This window comes from Macrobrachium rosenbergii, chromosome 55 (assembly GCF_040412425.1).
Source record: "Macrobrachium rosenbergii isolate ZJJX-2024 chromosome 55, ASM4041242v1, whole genome shotgun sequence".
Lineage (NCBI taxonomy): Eukaryota > Metazoa > Arthropoda > Malacostraca > Decapoda > Palaemonidae > Macrobrachium > Macrobrachium rosenbergii.
Window position 1 is genome coordinate 90,931,730 of NC_089795.1, and position 15,966 is coordinate 90,947,695.

The 15,966-nt window shown below is 36.3% G+C and overlaps 1 protein-coding gene across 1 annotated transcript in view; it reads right to left on the reverse strand.

Annotated features, from left to right (window-relative positions):
* smash (smallish) overlaps window positions 1–14,465 on the reverse strand; it is a 131,376-nt gene extending 116,911 nt beyond the window's left edge. Inside the window, 1 exon segment of the mRNA XM_067099460.1 lies at window positions 13,962–14,465. The gene's annotated coding sequence lies outside the window, so the exon portion shown is untranslated.
* Between the last annotated feature and the right edge of the window lie 1,501 nt (window positions 14,466–15,966).

Genomic DNA, 15,966 nt, shown 5'->3' on the forward strand with positions numbered 1-15,966 from the left:
AACACCCCCACCCCCTTTTCCCAAGACACCAACAACCCCTAATTCTACTGCTGGGAGGCTGTGGGGGGGGGGAGAGAATAACCCTTAGAACTCCAAGAGGGGGTTTCTTAACCCACACGACCTACCTAGGGGGGAAAGGACGCTAAACTCCTCAAACCCCGCCCCCCCACCCCCCAACTCCTTCGGCGACCTTCATACTCATCTATTCGTGAATAGCCTGAGGGCTCGGTAGACTGGGCAGCAGGCCCTTGCCCCTCTCTCTCTCTCTCTCTCTCTCTCTCTCTCTCTCTCTCTCATTTTTCTACTTAATGAAATTTGGACGGAAAATTACCAAACCAATTTTAGAGAAAAATCATCTTGTCTTTTGTCTTACGGGGTAAATTCTAGATGGTACACACACATTCTCTCTCTCTCTCTCTCTCTCTCTCTCTCTCTCTCTCTCTCTCTCTCTCTCTCAAGTTCTACCTGGCAGCTTTAAAAAGATATAAAATATATATATATATATATATATATATATATATATATATATATATATATATATATATATATATGTACATATATTTAAACCATTTGTGTTTCAAGTGGTTTTATTCCTAAATAATTATGATTTACGACAATTAGTCCGAAACGCAAGCTGCTGGGGCCTTGGGACATGCCCTGTCTTGACAGAGAGAGAGAGAGAGAGAGAGAGAGAGAGAGAGAGAGAGAGAGAGAGAGAGAGGACTACCATCTAGAACTTAGCCTATAAGATGAGATGATTTTTCTCAGAAATTGCTTTATGTACTTAACCTCAAGATTTCATTAAGTATTAAAAATGAGAGAGAGAGAGAGAGAGAGAGAGAGAGAGAGAGAAGCTTAAAAAGGCATACCTGAGTTCCAGGCAAATAACAGACCACCGACAACAGACCTTCAAGGCATCAGAGAGAGAGAGAGAGAGAGAGAGAGAGAGAGAGAGAGAGAGACAAGCAAAGACTCTGTTCAAGCAAGGCATACCTCAAGTTCCAGGTATCAGAAAAAGTAAGAAACAAAAAGATTGAAAAAAAGTAAAAAAAAAAAAAAAAAAAGGTGAATTGTATACCATTTCTATCCTGTTTCAAATCACCCTTTGATTGACAGTTGACAAATCCATCAATCAACTTGCTTCCGCCTAATCTCCATACCTACCTGACCGAATGGACCTTCGAAAAGAATTAGGTTTCTCTCCAATCAAAACCAATATGATTGGAACTACCCCAGATTAGATCTCTGCTCTGTCAAAGATGATTCCTTTGAAACAATTATTAGATAACGTATGGATGTTTAAGAAACATTATTATTATTATTATTATTATTATTATTATTATTATTATTATTATTATTATTATTTACCAGAAGAGAACCTTAAAAATGAAAGAAAGAAAAAATACAAGGAAAGGACAAGTAAATATAAGTAATCAAACAAACAAACAAAGAGAGAGAGAGAGAGAGAGAGAGAGAGAGAGAGAGAGAGAGAGAGAGAGAGAGAGAGAGAGGAGCCAAACAATCAGTTAAATAAGCAAGAGAGAGAGAGAGAGAGAGAGAGAGAGAGAGAGAGAGAGAGAGAGAGAGAGAGAGAGAGAGAGAGAGAACCAAACAATCAGTTAAATAAGAAAGAAAGAGAGAGAGAAAGAGGGTCAAACATACTCAGTTAAATAAGAGAGAGAGAGAGAGAGAGAGAGAGAGAGAGAGAGAGAGAGAGAGAGAGAGAGAGAGAGAGAGAGAGCCAAACATAATCAGTTAAATAAGCAAGAAAGAGAGAGAGAGAGGAAGAGGGCCAAACATACTCAGTTAAATAAGCAAGAGAGAGAGAGAGAGAGAGAGAGAGAGAGAGAGAGAGAGAGAGAGAGAGAGAGATAAACAGTTAAATAAGCAAGAGAAGCAGATCGCAAGCATAACTACACCCGATATCAGAGCGAGTGAAGCCTATTGCTATAATATATCACATACGAACGAAGTCACCGCCAGGGAAATCGAACAGATGGCAACCGAGCAACTCTCAATTCAATCTCAAAAGTTATTCCCTCGTTGCAATTGCAGTAAGCTTGATTGCCCAGGTGAGTCAACTCGTCCGGTTCCTTGCATTCATTCAGACCACAGGAATAATGTTGGGAAATCTATAAAAAGTATTGTTGCTTGGAACATATATCATAACATTTGCTAAAAGGATTTGATAGAAACTCTCTCTCTCTCTCTCTCTCTCTCTCTCGTTCAATTTAAATCTACAGTTTCCGTCGAAGAGAGCACTGGAGTCTCTCTTTTTCTGTCGAAGAGAGCATTGGATTCCCTCTTTTTCTGTCGAAGAGAGCATTGGATTCTCTCTTTCCTGTCGACGAGAGATTGGATTCTCTCTTTCCTGTCGAAGAGAGCATTGGATTCTCTCTTTCTTGTCGAAGAGAGCATTGGATTCTCTCTTTTTCTGTCGAAGAGAGCATTGGATTCTCTCTTTCCTGTCGAAGAGAGCATTGGATTCTTTCTTTTTCTGTCGAAGAGAGCATTGGATTCTCTTATTTTTTGAAGAGGTCATTTGAATTATAAATCTGTTGAAGAGAGCATTGGATATATATATATATATATATATATATATATTAATATATATATTAAATATTTTTAGAAGTATATAATTTGAATTATAAATCAGTTATGTATATAAATGAATATATATATATATATATATATATATATATATATATATATATATATATATATATATATAATATTAAAATTCCGTCACATCTTGTCAATAATTAACTACTGACAACTCCTCCCCCCTTCCCTTCCTAATCCCTTCCCTTCCATTTCCCAAATTCCCGCTCCCCTTCCCTCAACCCCTTTCCAAATGCCCCCTCCCCACAACACACACACACTCGACAGTTTCTTGTTTCGCATGGCCAGTGTAGCAAGAGACGAGCCCACAGCTGAAATGTGCCCTGGAGAGATGTTAACCTGCGTACCTTGGAATGAAATGCGTGCTCTCTTCAACTGAAAAGAGAGAATCCGATGCTCTCTTCGACAGGAAAGAGAGAATCCAATGTTCTCTTCGACAGGAAAGAGAGAATCCAATGTTCTCCTCGACAGCAGAGAGAGAATCCAATGCTTTCTTCGACAGGAAAGAGAATTCAATGCTCTCTCCGACAGAATCCAATACTGTCTTAGACAGAAAAGAGAGAATCCAATGCTCTCTTCAACAGAAGAGAATCTAATGCTCTCTTCGACAGAATCCAATGCTGTCTTAGACCGAAAAGAGAGAATCCAATGCTCTCTTCAACTGAAAAGAGAGATTCCATTGCTTTCTTCAACTGAAAAGAGAGAATCCAATGCTCTCTTCAACTGAAAAGAGAGAATCCAATGCTCCCTTCAACTGAAAAAAGAGAATCCAATGCTCTCTTCGAAAGAAGAGACGGAATCCAATGCTCTCTTCGACAGTAAAGAGAGAATCCAATGTTCTCTTCGACAGAAGAGAGGGAATCCAATGCTCTCTTTGACAGTAAAGAGAATTCAATGCTCTCTTCGACAGAATCTAATACTAAGACTTCAAAGCCAAAGCTTTTAAGACAAACACAGTAATGCTTCTCATTATTATGAATGGGAATTATTATTATTATTATTATTGACGGTGATTGCTGCATCAGCTGCGCGAGTTGCTGGAAGAATGCAGTAACCCTGAAAAAACAATTATCAGAGAGCGAAAACTTCATAAAAATTGAATGCAGCTGATGCTGTCATCATCTTCAACACTTCTATATGCTTAAAAGAATGTCTATTACCTATATAATAATTATCATCATCATAGGAAAAGAGAACTTGTCGTAAACAAACTTTCTCTCTCTTTTTTTCCTGTAAAGGAAAGGTCACGTGATAATTGTACTATATTCACTTTATGAATGGGTCTGTGCCCTTCCATTCATGAAATAAATGTAAAACAATTATTACGTGAATTTTCCCTTGCATGAAAAATGGGAATCATTAGAAAAACAGAAACGCTTTCTTAGGCCTGTAAATGAAACAGTTCATGCAGCCATAATTTTGAGTGAAATTATGATTATTAGTTAACAAAATTATAGTATAATCATTATTATCATTAGTAGTAGTAGTAGTAGTAGTAGTAGTAGTAGTAGTATTGATAATAGGCCTATCACTCTTTTGGATGTAAGCCAACGGGTAACTAAATTGCATAAGATAACTTCGATAAAAGAAGATTAATAAAAAAAAAAGAATAATCACTTAGGCCTACCCAACTGGTATTTTCTAAATTACACAAGAGTTCAAGAATCAGTCAGTTCAGTTGCGAGAGAGAGAGAGAGAGAGAGAGAGAGAGAGAGAGAGAGAGAAATAAGAGGTATCCAGACATTGTTTTGATTTTGAAAGTCAAAGAGTTAATAGTTCAAGTATTAGTCAATTCAGTTTTGAGAGAGAGAGAGAGAGAGAGAGAGAGAGAGAGAGAGAGAGAGAGAGAGAGAGAGAGAGAGAAAATTGTCCATACAGAGACAAAGAAATCAGTGCGCAATATTACTGAAGAAAGGAAGGTCCGTCTACAATGAACTGTGACCTCTCTCTCTCTCTCTCTCTCTCTCTCTCTCTCTCTCTCTCTCTCTCTCTGTCGGTAAACTGACAGATCACTGTTATTAATTTCTCAGTAAAATGTAGACGAAACTACTGACCTTACAACGTCCTCTCTCTCTCTCTCTCTCTCTCTCTCTCTCTCTCTCAGGCCATATTCAGACAATCTGAATTAAATCTGACCAGTGATCCAGGGTCGTGTTGTGGTTGTCTTCGACTGGTATAGCTACCGGTTAAACAAGTCTACAGAGAGAGAGAGAGAGAGAGAGAGAGAGAGAGAGAGAGAGAGAGAGAGAGAGAGAATTAACAAGTCAGGCTATAACATTCCAAGCGTAGCTTTCAAAAATTATAAAATGCCAGAACGGATATAAATTATCATCATAAATACAAAATAATGCCATAATAACAGATAAATAAAAATAAACGCAATATAAGAGAGAGAGAGAGAGAGAGAGAGAGAGAGAGAGAGAGAGAGAGAGAGAGAGAGTATTCACCATTTCCTAAGCAACAAATAATGTAAGCTTTAAGAGAGAGAGAGAGAGAGTATTCACCAACTATTTCCTAAGCAACAAATAATGATCTTTAAGTGTGTGTTGTGCAACAAATGTGTGTTTAAGAGTGTGTGTGTGTGTGTGAGAGAGAGAGAGAGAGAGAGAGAGAGAGAGAGAGAGAGAGAGAGAGAGAGAGAGAGAGAGATTCACCTACTCTTTTCTAAGAATAAACAAATCTTTAGTTTGTGTTAAAAGCAATAAATAGCATAATTTTTAAGTTCTTTGTGAGAGAGAAGAGAGAGAGAGAGAGAGAGAGAGAGAGAGAGAGAGAGAGATAAACAAATCAGTTTGTGTTAAAAGCTCTCGGAGTTCTTTGTAGCCTAAATCACCCTCTCTCTCTCTCTCTCTCTCTCTCTCTCTCTCTTTTAAAACTGAACTGACTAATGCCTGATCTATTATATAATTTGCCAAATACCGGTTGGGTACGATACTGATACCCGAAGGTAAGTAACCCTTTTGCACCTAAGTTGCACAGGTGCGTGTGTCTGCAACAGGTACAGGCTGTGTTGCATTGCAACCTAAACTCAATATAACTAATTGCAGTACCTGTCAGTAAATATATATAGTTTATATATTTATATATGTAGGCTGTAGAATACAACCAAGCCTGTATATAGCTTACTATTTAACATTATTATTATTATGAAGATGAACCCTATTCATATGGAACAAGCCTACCACAGGGGCCATTGACTTGAAATTCAGGCTTCCAATGAATATTATTATTATTATTATTATTATTATTATTATTATTATTATTATTATTATTATTATTACTATTCAAAGAAGCTTCCAAAGAATACTGTGGTGTTCAATAGGAAGAAGTAAGAGAGATAAGAGGAAATGCAGAAAAGAAGAGATCCCACTCACTTCTTAAAAAAGAAAAATTAATAAATTAAATAACAGATAAAAGACAAAAAACTAATAAATGAAAAAGTACATAAAAATGCATTGAAATGTAAGGAGGTGAATCTCAACCTGTATTGTATCTGACAAGTGGAATTTGCATCCTTAACCTATATATACTGAGTATTAATATATATTTATAATTCTAACCTAATTTGCATATATATAGTTTTAACTGTGAACTTCCAAAATACATTGCATATAACTATTAACTTTTAGCCTATATTGGAGAGCCTATAAATAGGCCTAGTAACTTTCGGCTCATTTTGCATTCAGGCCTAACTCAACTTTCAGCCTGTATTGCATACAGCAAGTGACTTTCAGCCTGCATTGCATATAACTAGTGACTTTCAGCCTTTATTGCATATAACTAGTAACTTTCAGCCTTTATTGCATATAACTAGTAACTTTCAACCTGTATGGCATATAGTAACTAGCAAATCTCAACCTATATTGCAAAAACAACTGGTAAAATTCAAGCTAAATGCCCTTTCCTGAGAAATGAAAAGCAATATTCAAAGTTGCATTCAACAGCAGGTTTATGACTCAGTCCATAGGCAGGTCTCTCAATGTGACACAAGATACCATCAGATAAGTTTTATTGCAAACTGATTATATATATATATATATATATATATATATATATATATATATATATATATATATATATATATATATTTAAAATGTCTTGGCATTTAATTTCTTAAGTACAAATCCTTCACCAAATCAGTTCCACTTAACAGCAAATCTTAAAATATTCTGTACAAAATCAAGTTACCAAGATTTCCTTTTTTTAATATAAACTTCCAAGCAAGCACAAAACTGTTACATTTAATTACAAAAGCAACAGCTTTTTTTCCATCTTGCAACTTTCCCAAAGCAGCTAAAGATTTATAATATTTAATTAATGAAGCAAGAGCTTTTCCCCTTCTTCAAACTTTGCACAAATGCAAAAGATTTATATTTAATTATCCTAAATCAACAGCTTTTTTTTTTCTTCCTTGCAAACTTTTTTTTATTTTTGAAAACTTGATTATTTTTTTTTTGAAAAATCATTTTTGAAAACGGATTATTTTTTGAATAATTATTTTTTAACTGATTATTTTTTGAAAACTGATTTTTTAAAATGATTATTTTTTTTAAATAGTAATTATTTTTATTAAAGTCAAGTCACTTTCCATACCTATTTTATCTCACACAATGTAAACCCACAAAGTCTTACGAGTGAATCAAAAACACTTGACATTCCAACACCTGTCAGAAATAGGTGGCACACCTGTTGATAACAGGTGTTTGTAATGAATTACACATCGATGGAAACACTTTCACTCACTGCTTTTTAAGTTTACTGTATAAGAAAACTATTGTGCCGGCTTTTTGTTTTTCTTTATATTCTACAAAATTCCTTCCATCGGGTACAAAACAACGTAATCTGGCGAAACAACTTTTCATAAAATATCGGCAAAAGCCTCCTTGTGCAATTACATGTTGTTTTTCTTTTGTTTTTTTATATTTTACAACTTCTCTTCCACAGAGTGCGAAACAACACGTAATATGGAAAAACAACATTCACAAAATATCTGAAAAACAACCTCATGCACATTGGAATTCTGTTTTGCTTTTCTTTTCCTTTATGTTAGACAACATTTCTTCACTAGAGTATGAAACAACATAATATGGCAAAACAACTTTTAATAAAACCTAACGCAGCCTAACCTAACCTTCATGTGAATTGGAATGCTGTTTTTCATTTATATTCTACGAAATTCCTTCCATCGAGTGCGAAACAACATAGTAATCTGGCAAAACAAACTTCATTACCTCTGTGAAACAACTTTTCATAAAATCATGAAAAAAACCTTCATGCAGTGGAACGTTGTTTTTCTGTTGTTTTCCCTTTACCAACTACAAAATTCCTTCCATCGAGTGCGAAACAACATAAGCTGGCAAAACAAACTTCACTGTGTGAAACAACTTTTCATAAAATCGTTGAAAAACGCCTTCATGCAGTGGAACGTTGTTTTTCTGTTATTTTTCCTTTACAATCTAAAAAATTCCTTCCATCGAATTCGAAACAACATAACCTGGCAAAACAAACTTCCCAGTGAAACAACTTTTCATAAAATCACGAAAAAACGCATTCACGCAGTGGAATGTTGTTTTTCTGCTGTTTTTCTTTGTATTCTACGAAATTCCTTCCATCGAGTGCGAAACAACATAATCTGGCAAAACAAACGCTAATCCACTTCACAAAATAATGGAAAACTCAATTTAAAATTGAGCCTCAAACGCGGCTTTGGAATGCTGTTTCTCTGTTGTTTTTCTTTTATATTCAACGAAAACCTTCCATCGAGTGCGAAACAACATAAGCTGGCAAAACAAACTCCAGTCCATCTAAAAAATAACGGAAAAACTCCACTCAAAATAAATTTGAACCTCAAACGCGGCTTTGGAATGCTGCTTCTCTGTTGTTTCTCCCTTTACACTCAACAACCAATCCTTCATCGAGTACGAAACAACATAATCTGGCAAAACAAACACTGATCCAATTCACAAAATAACGGAGAAACTACATATAAAATCAATTTGAACCTGCTGTTCCCTGTTGTTTTTCCTTTATATTCTACAAAATTCCTTCCACCGAGTGCGAAACAACATAATCTGGCAAAACAAACGCTAATCCATTCCACAAAATAACTGAAATACTGCAATTTTAAAATTGACTTGAACCTCAAACGCGGCTTTGGAATGCTGTTTCTCTGTTGTTTTTCCCTTTACACTCAACAACCAATCTTCCATCTTGTGCGAAACAACACAATCTGGCAAAACAAACACCAATCCACTCCACAACATAACGGAAAAATGAATTTGAAACTCAAAACCGGCTTTGTAAACCCAACAACCAATCTTTCATCGAGTGTGAAACAACAAAATCTGGCAAAACAAACACCAATCCACTCCACAAAATAACGGAAAAACCTTATTTGAACCTCAAACGCGGCGTTCAAGTCCCGTAGACTTACTCCCCAAGTTTATGTAGCTATATCTCTTCCGCGTTCGACTGACCTCGCCCTCACAAAGTTCACCAAAGGTCCATTTTAAAATTCGTCGCAGCGTGCAATCCTTGCATCTTGCAAAGCTTACGAAAAGACTCTTCTTTCCTCAAAGCAAATCTGTGCTTGTTTATGGTACAAAGACAAAGCATTTGGGCACTGGGTACAAAGACAAAGCATTGGGCATTGGGATGAATACAAAACGAGGTCATGAATTATTAGATATGCATTACGCCTATTTTAGGCTTACAATTCCTCTCGACTTACGTAAGGAATTACCATTGCAAGGTCATCGTAACTGTATAAATGACCTATATATATATATATATATATATATATATATATATATATATATATATATATATATATATATATATATATATATATATATATATATATATAAATTCAGGGATAAATGACTGAGGCAGATTAGCTAAGCCTAATACAATAAGACGATTTATATATGCTATAGGCCTACTGCTTTGAAAATTATCATTGCAAAGTCATCATCACTCTTTAAATGATCTATAAATTGAATCAAAATTAAAAATATATATAAAAAATTCAGCGATAAATGAACTTGTAGACTATAGGCCTAATACAATGATAAACGATTTACATATAGGCCTATGTACGTCTAATCTTGCATATATAACTCAAAATAAATCTATGACATTAACAGGCTTCAGTCAAGGCTACCTTTGGAGAGAGAGAGAGAGAGAGAGAGAGAGAGAGAGAGAGAGAGAGAGAGAGAGAGAGAGTTTCCAAAGATGCCCCGAAAAGAAACAAGAGAGCGAGAGAGTACGAGAGAAAGAGACAGAATTCCAAAGATGCCTGGAAAAGAAACGAGCCAGGAGAGAGAGAGAGAGAGAGAGAGAGAGAGAGAGAGAGAGAGAGAGAGAGAGAGAGTCTAGAAAGCTTGCCAGACTCAGTCCAGACAGCAGCTACGGAAGAAGACCTATAGGCTACAAGACTTTCTAATAAGACATTCCGCTGTTCTCACTCACCGAGAGAGAGAGAGAGAGAGAGAGAGAGAGAGAGAGAGAGAGAGAGTTTTATCATCAGTTTAACTCATTCTAGATCTAGTTTAATGTCAATGCCAGCCCTTTAACGAGGCAAAAAAAATAAAAAATAAAAAAGAAATCGGATGTGTTTCCTGGTCCCTTGAGTCCACAGGTCCACACTAGGCCTCTCACTTTTTTTTTTTTTTAAATCTTGACCCCATTTACGAACACCCTCTGGGATTGGGCAAGTGATGGCATAAGGCCCATACAAATAAAAACGTAAAAAAAAAAAAAACTCAAGGAGATAAATAGCTAACAGATTAGGCCTATGTAAACCTCAAAAGATGAATTACTAAGAGACTAGGCCTATTATTATCATTATTATTATTATTATTATTATTATTATTATTATTATGGAAAGGAAAACAAAAATAATAATAAACAAATCAACAACAGAATAGGCCTATCACCTGAAACATTATTATTATTATTATTGTTATTATTATTATCACAGAAAAGAAAATATATATAACTGATAATAAACTAAAAATAAATCTACAAAAGAATCTGTAGTGATTTGTATTACAGAACGCAAGAAGTGGCATGCAATCAATAATCAATATCTTTGTGGGAGTTGTCTACCGCATTCAGAGATAAAAAAAAAAGAAAAAAAAAAATGAAAAAATAGAATAAAAACAGTCGACCTTCTTTTGCCCTTTCTATTTTCTTCTTTTGTAGACACGATTATACGTATGTGAGTGAATGTGAAGTATTATGTATGTTTATACATAGTCTTTCTATACATGGCTTAGGTTTATGTTAGGCTGCGTAATATACATTCAAACCGGTTCAAGATTTAACAGTTGTGGCTCAACAAACTGTATATATAATAAATGTTTTGCAAAGCACATAATAAAAACTCTTGTAAAAAAAAAATAAACAATTCAAGTCAAGGTTACAACAACAACAGGATTCCGCCCCCTCCCACCTCCGCCCCCAACCCCAGCGCAACAACACAAGCAGCAACAGTAATAAACGGTTATGATTTAATCAATATATTCCGTCGACCTCACGTCAATGAAACATGCGTGCATTCGATCAAGCTGCATCAATGTCATGTTTCTTTTTTCGATTTTTCTGTATTTGTGCGTCGAATATCCATTGCGTATACTTTTATATATATAAATATTCGACCATTCTGCGTAAGCAAGCACACACACACACACGTGCACACTATATACACACATACGTACAAACACGCATACATAGGCCTACATATAGGCTAGGCTATATGTAAGTGAATTAGGCCTATCAGATTTCTACCATATTCTGTGTCCAATTTCCGTTTTGTATGTTTATATACACTCGATTATCCTACACCAGCAAGCATACACACATGCACATTATAAATACACGCATACATACATGTATATACATGTGTTAAACTGAATTAGGCCTACTACCACACTCCTACCATATTCTTTCCTGCATAACAAAACTACATATTCTTAACCACCTAATCGCTCCTTTACGGTAGTTTCATATTTATAGGTTTTGTGGTAGTTTCACATTCATACACGGATTTTCCATCGTGTATGTGGAATTATACTCGACTAATCTACATTAGCCAGCATAAACATTCACATTATACATACATAAATGCATTCATACATACAAACATACATGCGTAAGTGAATTAGGCCTATCAAACTCCTTCCACATTTATTCCTACATTACGAACAAAACTACGTATAATTAACCATAATCTCCACACACTCAACATACACATGCACAATACACACACAAACATACATAGGCCTACATGTGTGTGTAAAGTGAATTAGGTATCTCCACGTATTCTTATGAAATAAGACTAAAATAATAACCCATATACAAGAATTTATTCGTAAAATGTTATAATAAAACTTGCACTGTATATGATCACATACAGTGCACTGTATATGATCGCATACAGTGTCCTGTATAATCATACAACCGTATACATTGCACGTAAACATAATCATATTCGTATCTATATACAGACCACCTCTCACGGGGCCCCCCTGTGCACTTCAGCACGCAATCCAGCCTGATCGAAGTTGATATTCGCTATATGTCATCTTTCGCACTTAGATCCGACACTTTTCTACCTATAGCTGTTGTTACTTGGTTGCACTTTCATTTAAAGTGTCGCTTGAGTGCTGATACAGTTTTTAGAGGTAACTGCAAAAGGTGGAATTTAAAAAAGATTGTGTAACTTCTTTCAAGCTCAAATATGGCAAAGTAGGCTACTGTAGAAGACGGAGCGTATATTCTTACATAGACTGTTGCCACTTACTTGCACTTTGATTTAAAGTGTCACTTAACTGTTAATACAGTTTCCAGGAGCAACTGGAAAAGGAGGAACTTAATAAAAAGATTGTATAACATCTTTCAAGCTCAATGTGGCAAAGTATAGTGAAAGACGAAGCGTATATTCTTACTTAATGACTGTCGCCACTTACTTGCACTTCGATTTAAAGTGTCACTTAACTGTTAATACAGTTTCCAAGAGCAACCGGATAAGGAGGAACTTAATAAAAAGATTGTATAACTTCACTGACGCCCAAATGATGATGATATAGCGTGGAAGACGGCGTGTAAATCCCATAGAGTTTATCACAATACTGTTATGTATATATCAGCTATTCAAACTGTAACTTACGTTAAGAGCGCCTGTATATAACCGTGAAAATAACAGCTAACGATAAACTAGACGATAAAGCAGTAGTTCTAATTATAAATACTAATAATCGGCCTCATTTCTGCGTAATTTAAATCAGTCCTATGCCTGTAGTACAGTCTCTAAGGTAGTACTGTAATTCAATTTCGGCAGCGGTCCTTAATCCACAAAGGGCTTTGTTCTACAGCCTCTATAAGAAAGGTGTTTACCAGTCGATAGATTAAAAGATAAAAGCCTCTCTTTCTCTCTCTCTCTCTCTCTCCCACGCCCCTGGAGCTACGTACGTAGAGCTCTCTCTCTCTCTTTCTCTCTCGCTAGTAACAAAGGCGAATCGGCGGCGTATCATTGAGAGAGGTACAATGGTACCGTTAGCCATAAAATGCTACACGGCCGTATGTGGTGGCTCCCAGAAGTTATTTCTGGTACCCTACGCGGCGTGGAAACTTTTTTTTTTTCACACTTTTGTGGAATTATTTTACATTTTACGTAAGCCTACATGACCTACGGTAAAAGATTAGTACTTTATTGTACACTTAGGATAAGTGAGCCATGTGTCTTAGTAGTTGCTTAATGCTGAAAAATGTAAAAATAGCTAATGCACATTGAGGTAATGAGTCGTGCCAACTTTTTTTTTTACATATTCGTGTACTTATTTTACATTTGACGTAAGCCTATGTGACCTAAAGATTAATACTTTAAAGTACTTTTTATGATAATGGAGCCACGTGTTTGATACTTTATTTAATGTTAAAAAGTATAAAAATAGCGAAGCACAATGGAGTACAGACACTTCTCAACTTTTTACTTTTCTGCAGAAATCAACATTTTTCGAAGGTCTATCCAACCTTAAGTAAAAAGTTAATACTTTATGTTACATTTTGATAAGTGAGGAGTGCTTTTGATAACTTATTTAATGTTAAATAATATAAAAATAGCGATACATAATGGCGTACTTAAGAAAAAACTTCGCCCAAACTATTTTTTGGAATATTTTACATTTTTCGTGAGCACATGCGACCCAAAGTAAAATATTAATACTTTATAGTGCACTTCTGATAAGCGAGCAATGGTTCTGATACTTATTTAATGTTAAATAAAGAACAAAAGCAGCGAATACTTTATGGAATGCTTAAGACACAAACTTCCTTACCTGTTGAATAAGTTCCAGTTGGGGACACTTTCATATCACAAATGATCTCATCACAATTTTAGATTTTTTTCTTGTCTTTTTTATCCGTAAAAACTTCCCGAGACTTAAAAAAAACAACACACTGGTTAAGTTGATATATAGTATAATATTCAGCCGAACACTTCACCAAAAAAAACAACGAAATACAATAAAAAAACAACGATTATTTAGGAGACTTCTACGAGTTGTTGTTGTCTCAGAGAGAGTCGCCGAAAGAAAAAAAAAAAGTTTAAGAAGTTTTCATCGCCCAGAACTTTATATATTTATCCGAATGGAACTCTTTTTGATTATCTTAAACTTTATTTCTAACCCCCACACACTACGGATTAAGTAAGGGCGGCCTCCGCACTTGAAAAACCCGAGGAGAAACTTGTAAAGTTGGATAAAGTTACACCTGTGAACGGCATCGAGACGAGCGTCCGCCAAATTCCCTCCTCCCCCCAACTAGTGCACCGACAGACTGACACGCCAATGGCTACCGAGGCGAGGAGAGAGAGAGAGAGAGAGAGAGAGAGAGAGAGAGAGAGAGAGAGAGAGAGACCAACTCCAACACCAACACCACCACAATCAGTCCCTCCCTCCCTCCCTCTCCCTCAATGGTAGCTTCCTTCCCCCACCAATACACGAACGAACACAGAACAGAACAGTCGGCGGCGGTCGGTTCCTTCCTCCCCCTCCTCTCCTTTCCTCCTCCTCCTCTACAGCGCGCTAATGTAACGGAGGAGGGAGGGGAAGTAGCGAGGGAGTAGTAGGAGGAGGCAAGGGTAAGGGGGGGGGGGAAGTTGTTTAGAAGGGAGAGGAGGAGTGAATAACGAATATGGGAAAGTGGAGGAATGACAAGTGGAAAAGGAGCTAAGTTGTAGCGCGAAACAAAGGGGTTGACGCTAAACGTAGCGAACTTAGCACGAATTAAAACCGCCACGGAATAATCGCGTTATTCTTGATAAAGCGAGAATGTAAAATAAAAGTAAGAATGTATGAATAAAGAATAACACTTATACTTGAGTATACGAAGAAAGAATTACACTTTTAAGAAAACAGGAGGTCTTGGTCTAAAACCGTGTGACATAGGGACACAGAGCCGAACATGGCAAACCCATATAGGCTATTCTTAACAAAACAAGAATCTAAGCTAAAAGTAAGAATGTACGAATAAAGAATGATACTTATACATAAGAGGACAGGAGGTTTTAAACAATATATAAGAATGTACAATTAAGAATAGTACTTGTACATTAGATGACAGAAGGTTCACGCTATGTAGCGACAGTGAGGACAGCAGTAGACTAAGTAGCGAGAAGCGAACAACAAACTTACAGCACGAATTAAACCGCACGGAATAATCGCCATTATTCTTGATAAAACAAGACTGTAAACTAAGAGCAAGAATGTAAGAATAAAGAATAGTACTTCTACTTAAGAGGACGGGAGGTTTAGACTGTGTGGAGATAGTGAGAGAGCCCAACAGCAAACATAGCGAGAATCAAACCACAAGGAATAATCATAACTGTTCTTAATACAACAACAAGGTAAACTGAAAGTAAGAATGTATGACTAAAGAATAATGTTTGTACTCGAAAGTACAGGAGGTTTTTAGACCGTGTGGCAACAGCTAGGAGACCAGTAGATAAGTAGAGAGCCGAACTTTACAAAACCTAGTACGAATCTCCATTATTCCTCACAAAACAAGAATGTAACCTGAAAATAAGAACGTACAAATAAAGAATAGTACTTGTACTTAAGAGGACATGAGGTCTAGACCGTGTGGCGTTAGTGAGGAGACCAGTAGAACCGGGAGGAGGAGGAGGGGGAGGGGGAGGGGTAGGTGGAGGAATTTGCGGTCAGGAAGGAAGTATGAAGACCCACCGTTGTTGTGTATCCTGCTCATAGCTCCTGACGGGAAGCAAAAACAAGAAGAAGAAGAAGAAGAAGGTGATGATAATGACGAGTACATCAACAGGTGAAT